This window comes from Neopsephotus bourkii, unplaced genomic scaffold (assembly GCF_033783945.1).
Source record: "Neopsephotus bourkii isolate Nb327-2 ecotype Australia unplaced genomic scaffold, CSIRO-AGI_Nbou_v1 NB_1768, whole genome shotgun sequence".
Taxonomy (NCBI): domain Eukaryota; kingdom Metazoa; phylum Chordata; class Aves; order Psittaciformes; family Psittacidae; genus Neopsephotus; species Neopsephotus bourkii.
In genome coordinates this window covers 10,997,589-11,006,915 of record NW_026902242.1, presented here as the reverse complement: position 1 = coordinate 11,006,915, position 9,327 = coordinate 10,997,589, and positions in this window count along the sequence as shown.

Here is a 9,327-nt window from a genome sequence, read left to right as displayed (position 1 = left end):
GTACCACGAAATAGACCCTTGCAACATCTCCACCTGCGACACACAACCCACACACCCTGGTGGCAGGGGTAGGCTGTGGACTCACTGATGTGCATTTAACACAGCTGAGCTGGGGAAACAAGGTGTGCTCAGCTTTGTTAGCTGTAACAGAAGGCACATAGGAGAAATCCAATTTAAGTCATTTAAAACCAAACCATTGCTTTTGGCACCAAAACTTCAAGTCAATTCAATGAGTTGACATGATGAGAAGCATTAGAATAACTTCATGTAATCCTATTCCACCAAAGTCACTGATTAAATGAAGTAAAGTGGTCTTCCTTTTGAGAGAGTCCTATCTCCATGTACAGGTTCCTGTGCTTGGCAGATTTTTGTGGACAATAGGTTCTGTCATGGTCAAAAATCAAAGTAAGATTTATGAACTTAATATTCTATGTAAACAGATACTCTAGTAGAAACATGAATGTTAGTGCATACTCAGTATAAGAGAGTTAAATGGAGTAAAGAAATAAATGAACTGTACTCTAGTGCCTATTGATTTAACTGGCTACATGGACTTCTGTTAGGATAATATCTGGATGGCAACATTCAGAGGAAGTATTTATACAACCACAAACAACCATAAATTGCAATATATTCAAAGTTCTGATTCTAATTAAACTTCCTTTTACCCTCTACTTCTCCTTCCTTTGCTATTTACTCATCTCCCTTGTAGCCCTTATTCCAAGCTGTCTGCACAGGCAGGAAAATGTCTTCCTCTGCAAGTAAAATCATCATTAACCTGAGAGTAGGATGAGAGGATTTCTCTGAAAAGCTAAAATGGGAATACCTCAGAGAGTTTACTAAAGAACACTCAAATGTTTTCTGCAAAGATACAGCCAATTTCTTTTGTTTCTCTCTCACCCCCTGCACCCAAGCAATAAGTGAGTCCGCTCCATAATGCACCCAGCATACACTAATCAGATCACACAAAATAAATGTCTCAAAAAGCAATCTGTGCTTCTAAGAAATCTCCAAAACAGTTTGAGCTGCCCCTTGCCATGTGTTCCAGTTTCTCATCCTAATCTTAAAGAATTCATCATGGATAAAGCACACCCTCCCCCAGTAAAAAAACTGCTGCCTGTGGCCAGTATTCTTGTTTACTTGAATGTGGTTGCTCTCCAGTCTGAGTGAAAGCAGGAAAAACTCAGAATGGAGAAGACAATCGATGGAAGGAGCCCCTCCTGTGTATTGGATATGCCTGGCTAGAGATGGAGCAAGATGTCCCAGAGCAAGAGCAAGTTGTGTGCTGCAGGATACTCCAGCCTGGTACAGCAGCAGGGAATGGAGGGCAGGAGTCCAGCAAATCCCAAGGGGTCAGGATATCCCTCATTCCTAGTAAAATGAGAGCACCACAGTGCAAAGTCTGACAAAGGAAAAGGCAGATTTTGCTGCCAAGCTTTCAGACTTCCTGAAGACAAAGGCTGGGCAAGGAAAACAGTGGTACAAAAAGGGAAAACTGTTTATCCAAATTACAGAGCAGCCAGAGCTTAGGGTCAGACCAAGGTATCCCAGCTTCCAACCTGGTGGTCAGCCTCTGCCTGGGAGCTGGGAAGAGCAGTTCTGACCTCAGCCACACCAGAGGCACCAGCTGTGATCACACAGGTCTCTAAATATGAGGGTACTTTGTACCGAATGTCTCGTTGGATAGTGTGATTCACCCAGCTGTGATACAACATCCATCCTCTCGGCATGAGAACTTGTTAAATACACTACTCCTGGTGGAAATGTGGGATCCAGTGTATTTCAACACCCTCTAATCATCTATGATGATTATTAGATTAATTCTCTTGACCTACAAATCAACTTTATTAAAATGGAATATGTTCTATGTCCATCTGCAGAACATTCTCCTTCCCAAGAACGAAAAGCTTATGAAATAATATAGGACACAGCATTCATTGCTCAGAGCCAAAGTAATCTCAGAGCATGCAATTACTTTCGAAATATGGAGTCAACAAAACATGGTTGTTTCAAGTTTACCCTGGACAACGATGTTTCCTCCCCACATGAATCCCTTCATGATGCCTCCCTTTCCTGGGAGTGTTTAGTTTACAGCCTTACATTTAACAATCATGCAGATCCACTCTTCCATGAATTCTGCATGTTGTGGCAGATGCACCTTGCTGTAAACACACTGGATAATAACTCAAAAGAGGGAGAACAGCCTCTTACATCCTATGTACTACCCTTTACTGTAGCTTATGAATTTACAAGCTTTGTCAGGAAAGGGATTGTGCCTATAAAGTAACAGCTCCTGAGTTCCATTTCTTCATGGATATATCTGTTGTTAGTGGTAAAATTGCCTCATTTATTTCTAATTCATAGTGTTATTTGCAGTAGGAAACAGTACTGAGTATTTCACTGTTTTACCTTTGAAGATAGCATGGGGAAAACAAATTACCAATAGGAACAAGAAATCCACACCTTAAAATTATAGAGAAATCTTCTTGATGTACTGTTTTAAAAATATAGTGAGGGATTACATTTCTTTGTACCTGCCAAAAAAATGTGCCTTTCAGCAAAAGAAGTTAGAAAACACTTACAGAAAAGTGTTTTAACCTTTAGTATTTACTGTAGATTGCCAAAGTACCTGAAGTAGAACAGAGACCTCCCCCCCCCCCGAATGCCAGCTGTCAGATGTGCATCATCTTTAACGTGCTCAAGTGGATGTGAAAGGCTCACGTGCAGGAAAAGTGAGGCATAGAAAAGCTAAATGCCTTGTCAGGGCTACTGGCAGTGCTGGGTTCTCCACTGTGCTGTGCCCTGCAGAGTGGTTTACATTGCTCCATAGGAAGTACAAAGGTTATCTTTCTTGAATGGCATTTGGCTAGGGGATGTCATTCTTCAGAACCAATGCTTAAATGAAACACAGCAGATAAGAGCTTCCCCCAAAGGGCTTCAAGTAGACTGTATAAATCTCAAGCAATGTAGTAATACATCCCCAATCCCCTGGATTTAGACCTATCAAGATCTGCTCTGAGTTTCCTGCATCTGGGTACCAGAACCTGGCTCAGCTAATAATCAGGAGTTGTGTCACAGAAATCAGCACTAATTCTCTGCTATAAAATCCACATCACACCTCCAGATGTCTCAGACATGCAGACAAGGTGGCCTAAACAGACACTTTCTGTGTCTAATTTACAGCATGTGAACCTTTTATTCTAAAGGTAATTCCACTGTATTGCAGTACCTGGAGTATGCAGAAATAACAAAAACTAACAAGAAATAGTTTGCTGAGACCTATTTGTCACTATCAGGATTTAGAAAGGAAATAAACACAAGGTGTTTTATTGCAAAATGAACTCAAACTGTGAGAGGAGGAAGATAGATAAACGGAGATTAACAGTAAGGAGTCAATTGTTCAACCTATCTGCAGGAGAGAGACTAACATGGGAAATTGCCATTAGGGCTCCAACAATTTATACACAAACCCCCACGTGCCTTGGTTGGAAAACAGACCTGCAGTATTAGATACTATTGAGATACCAGTAAGCAATACAGTTTCAGCTCTCTGGCACTTGCCTGTTTGCATTGGCCTGATAGGAGCATCAAAGAGAAACCACTGCCATGGACAAACGTTTTTCTTAATTGGCATCACCAGTGAAAGGTTCTTATGACTAACATAGTTATAAGAGTAAAACCCGATGGCTTTGCAGGACGTACGTGCTAGCTTTGATCAACCAATTTCCCTCAAGAAAAAACACATGGGCATCTCTTCCATGTTTTTAGTATCCCAGTGACATCCACATGAAGTTATCAAGTGCTTTAGAAGAATAAAGCAAAGGTGTGAAATTTCCTCAGCTGGCTGCCAGTACATATCTGAGTTCACAGCCAGAGGCATAAAGCTGTATGACATAATTCAGTAAAGCAGTTTAACATAAGCTTAATTTTAGCACTAGAAATCTTCAGAAAAATAAAGCAAGGCTTCAGGGAAAATACAAGATTTCCCATGAAAGCTTTGGTGAAGTTTCAGTCTGAATCACATGTTGTATACGCCTTTTGTTGGGGTCATCTAGTGAGCACTTATGTGGCAGTCAGTCCTGTGAAAGACGAGAAGTTCACAGAACATCCCTGCAATCTCTCAGTCCTGGATGATGAATCACAGAGTATGTTGAAAGCATAGCTCATGATACATGAAGAGTGGTTTTCTTAAATTTGATGACTGATAAAAGAACTACTCTAATTCCTAAAAAAATAAAAATATCTTAGCACTGTGCAACAGCTTCATGTGTCTGTATTTACAGAACTGGAGAGTCATTTCTTTCCACAAACTTAAAATCCTCCCCCAAGAGTTCAACATGCTTACTGCTTACAGCTCTTCTGTTTGTTTTCGTACCTATGACTTGTCTAAGAGCAGTGTGCGATTCTACTGTTTTGGTTGCTATTTCAAAGCATTTGATGAGCCCTGAATGCAAGTTGCAGTCTATATGCTGTTTGCAGGGTGCTTTCTGGAAATAGTTCTTTATTACTGAAGGCTCAAATGATACTTCTTTGTTTCCTGTGAGGTCACCTCTCTTACACACTTCCAGAAGACAAAGGCAGAAGTGTCAAGCTAGAGGTGTGCTTGTTTTGTCCAAAAAAAGCATGCTCAGAAGCATGAAGAGACAGCACTCAATGCAGGAATGGCGAAGAGCTCAAGGGAAAAAGAGAAAGAAACCCCCCTAAAAACTTGGATCAATTAAACAGTTTTTAAGCCTCATTGGTAAGCAGCCTTCATCACATGCAGTGCTAACTAGCCCAATCCCAGCCAGAGCATGGACCCACTTTAAAGTAATTGCTAGTTAAAAACATCTGGAAACAGGCAATGTGAATAGGATTTATAATGGGTGGGATAGTTACAGCTGAATCACATATGACTAATGCTAGCTTTTTCCTTGGAAGCCTAACCAAGTGTTGCTTAGAGGAATGACACAAGAGCAGCAGTGGCCCATTGACTGCTGTCACCCCTGTCAGGAGCAAGCCCATAGGCAGCCTGGAAGCCATTTGGCTTCACAAGTTCCGAAGGGACAGCACCTGAGACACACAGCAGCAGCATTTCTCTACCTTTACAAGAGTGACATTGCTCCAGAAAGACAATGTGTCAAATATATCCTGGTGTACTTGTCTGGGCAGGCCCACAACCACTCTGTGAGTAAACAGTTACAGAACCACCAAAGACTTTATGGTGTCAGAGAGAGCTTGTGGGCTTTGCTGTAGAGAATGTCTGTGACTAATCAACACATTATTCATACGTCCATGTGCGCTGCCCAGAACACCTGGTTCAGACTTTTTTGGGACATTTTATAGTGAATTCACACACAATTCATTGGTGCCAGAATGGCTCTAGTGCGCTGCTACCTTGCAATCCCTGCTCAGACCACAGGCATCTTTGAAAAATTACCATGGCATTTTGTATTGGCTGATCTGAAACGTGGGTCATCTTGACCTAAATGCAAACAGGAAGACCAGCACTGCAGTTGTCAGAACCTCGGCTGGAAATAAAAGCTTTTAATGCTGATAAAGGCTTTAAAACTGCAGAGCAAAAATCAGCTGAACTAGTGTGCTGAAGTAAAGTTGCAAGAAGTATGACTTCAGAGACTAGGGAACAGGTCCTGTTTTCAATAAAAGTCTAAAGAAGGAGGGAAGAGCTGGGGTTCAAGAAATCATTTTTGCATCTGAAGTACACTGGCAGCTATTCAAATTGGCTGCTTGCCAGATTATGTTTCTGTTATTCAGTGCTAAAGAGCAGCTTACACACTTGAGAGATGCTCTGCTGGTGTAAACAGACAGAATCGGGCTGAAGTCAGAGGAGCAGGTTTATACCAGCTGAGAATCTGGCCCTTAGTTTGCTCTAAAAATGAAATATGGACTCTGAGTAACAACAAACTTGTTTTCCTTCCAGCGTGGCACTGAGCCTGGCTGCTGGCAAGTGGGCAAGTGCCTCCTGTTTGACACACGTTGGTTTCTTTCAATGCTGTGATAAATGTTCGGAAAGGTTAGTAAGCAGAAGGCAACACTTGAATTATCCCACCTATAGATGGAAGCTGCACAGCAGTGACCCTGGTCTCCTCTTAGCCTCATCCCGTGTAACTGCTATCTTCACTGATTGTGTCAAAATAAATTTACATCATTGTAACTCTACACTGGCACCACAGCACACATAAACACTGAGAATTTATGAGTTCATTCCCATTACATGATTTTTATGAGAACTCCCCAGCCTGAGCAACGCAGTCTAGAGAAGATGGATGTCCAGATTCATCCTGGCCAGCTGCAGGTGCTCAGTTAGGAATGAAACTGATCTAGGATCTCCCCGGTGCCCATACAGGAGATAGGCAAGGTGTGCTCAGTCAGCCTCTAGCGACCACACAGGAAGCACAGCTGATGATTCCCCTAACTGCCTGAGCTAAGCAAAGGGAATCCAGACCTCTAAGATTTTGAAAGAGCACAACTAAGCCATATTTCCAGATGTACAACGCTTGTTTGCAGCGCTGGCTAGCATACTTGAGATGATTTCTGCACTACTCATGTGTCCACGCGCATTTGTCCTCTGACATACACATTGGTACTTTCCCTTCTTGAGTTCTCCCACTACTAGATGGAATGATTTGTGTTTGTATATACACGTGGGTTTATATTTAAAAACGCAGATACATGATGACCAAGCTTTTTTGGTATCACGGTTTTGTCTTTGCTCAATAACAGCAATACAATGCAAATACAAAAATAACAGCTGGGGTCCCTGTAACAACACTATTTGTCATTACTCAAATAAACACAGTAATTAAGATTTCTTACAGCTTCTGAGAGAGAGAATGTCAAATTTGTTCTTGGTTCACAGCTGTTTAACCAGATATTGACTAACAAGTATGTGCTCTAGACGCATGAAATCTGACTTTCAGCCTCCTGTATACTTGGCCTATGACGTAAATTTTTAGTTAAGCTTTTTGTATTTTACCTCTGAATTTTCATTCAAGCAATGCCACAAATGAAAGTTTACAAAAGCAAGCAATGGAGAAATCTTCTAGAATTAGCTTAGCATAACCCTACTTTTACCATTAGACCCGAGAACAAAATCAAGTGTACACAATGCCTTGCCAGAGCAAGCAAGCTTCAGAGAGATTTCTGAAATTCCCAGTACAATTACGGTCTCCCCAGTAGGTTATTTCATAATGCTGGTGACAAGCACAATGCAAGCAGAGAAATCATTCCTTGTCCACAGAGCAGATCATCCTGTGCATTCCATGGCCCACGGGTACAGGAGAAAGGCCAGGCAGCCAGCCTAGCAAAAGCCTCTTGGTTTATGACAGACCCTTGTTGTCTGACATCTAATAAACTATGACTCACTTCAGGGACACACATTTGAGGGAAGTCACAGAATAATTAACTGAGCACTGCCAGTAAAAACACGGGTGTTCTTACTCTGGCTTTGTAATGGTACAAAGCATGTCAGCAGGGTACACACTTTCCAGTGTAATCATCCCTCAACCCTCCCCAGACAGAACCAGTGCATTCTGCTTCTCGTGCTACAATATTCGTAATCGCAGCATTGATCCAACTTTCTCTGTCAGACAACTTGACAATAACCTCATCATGGATTCCTTCCTCTTTCCACCCTTAATTACCAACATCGCCTCCCCACTGAGGGCAGAGACAACTTAGTCTATGTGAAATAAAAATACAGCCTTACCTTCTTCCTAACTTTGATGTTTGCCATCCCATGCTCAGTCTTGTCTGTCTCTGCTGACCATCTTCCACATCTTCAGCACCTTTCACCATCTTGCACTTGCAGTAGTCTCCTTTTTTCATGCTGCCCTGTGCACTGGAGCTGCTGACAAGAGAGCCATGCTTTATGGCTCTCAAGAGAGGGTTTGAAACATCTAGTCAGAGGACTGGGATCCAAACCCCACCTTTGGGTCTCTTTCCACTTAAAGCAAAAGAGTGAAGGCAGGTCTGTTTTGTGACCAGAGCCGCAGACCATGCAGAGATGCTGTACAGAGTCTCCAGAGGACACAGGGGCCCTCATCACTCCCAATATGGTGGTTCAGTTAGATGGCAGTGTAATTATGGAGCTAAAGAGTGAGGCACCTTCCCTCGTCCTCCATCAAAACCCTGAGGAGCCTTTTTTGATCACTGCCATGCAACCCTCGACTGTGCCCCAGCACCTCTGCGCTGGAAGCTGCCTCCCCCTCGCTTCGTCTGAGCTTCACCACAGAGCCCCTTTAGGTTGGCCGCCATCTTGAGCCCACCTCAGGGGGACACCCCTCAACTGTTCCCCCTTGTGCTAGAGCTGCCTTCCACCTTACTTTGTCTGAGCTCCACCACAGAACCCCCTTGGGCTGGCCGCCATCTCAAGCGCATCTGAGAGGGGCACCCTCAGCTTTCCCCCCTTGTGCTGGAGCTGCCTCCTCTCTTGCTTTGTCTGAGCTCCACCACAGAACCCCCTAGGTCCAGCTGCCATCTTGAGCTCACCTCAGAAGCTGCAGGTCTCACCCTGCCCCTCTGCTCCAGCGCGAGGCAGGAGTCTGCTCTCATTCATGACGCAGACTGTTAGTTAGAACTAGAATTCAAGCTAAAGTTTCAGTTTGAGCATGGGTTTTAGCAGCAGAGGAGCTCCCCAGAAGCAGTTCCCTGTTCTCCTGACACCACGGACACACGCCACCTGAGCACATCCCAAGTGGCTTGTCATTTGGTTCTGTGACTTATAACTAGAGCCTTCTGTATTTCACAGCCTTTCTTCCTGAAGCAAAAGACAGAGAGAGCTTACAGTAAAACCTTATTTGTCTGGAAAAGCCTGTTATTAAAGGGTTTATCACAGGAGATACCCCAAAGTTACTATTGCCAAGTCTTGTCCATAATAATCCTGCTTCAGTTGCTGATGCCTAACACTCTGTGAGTTCCTGGTGATGGGTAACATCCCACCTGAACACCCTCTGCTTGCCAGAGACCAGGTCATGGCTGCAGTGTTGTGTGGTGGCCCTGGGAGCCAGCCAGCTCCAGCTCCGTTCAGGATTAAGTGTGGAGTGAGTCTTCAGCCTCCCATTTCCAGACACTTCCTAACTGCTTCCTTCATGTTATTTTATTTCAATGATTTAAATTTTCTGTGACATGTTTTGGCACTCAAATATTTTGTGAAAACCTAAATATTCCTGCTGAAAGTGCCCTGCATGTATGAGCCCCTTAAACCTTCCTGCTTATTTTATTTTCCATTCTTAACAGCTAACGTTACTAATCACTTTTAGGATCACAGGCTAATAAAAATACAGCACAGAGCAAAGACTTTCCCTACATCCCAAGCGCTTACATCCC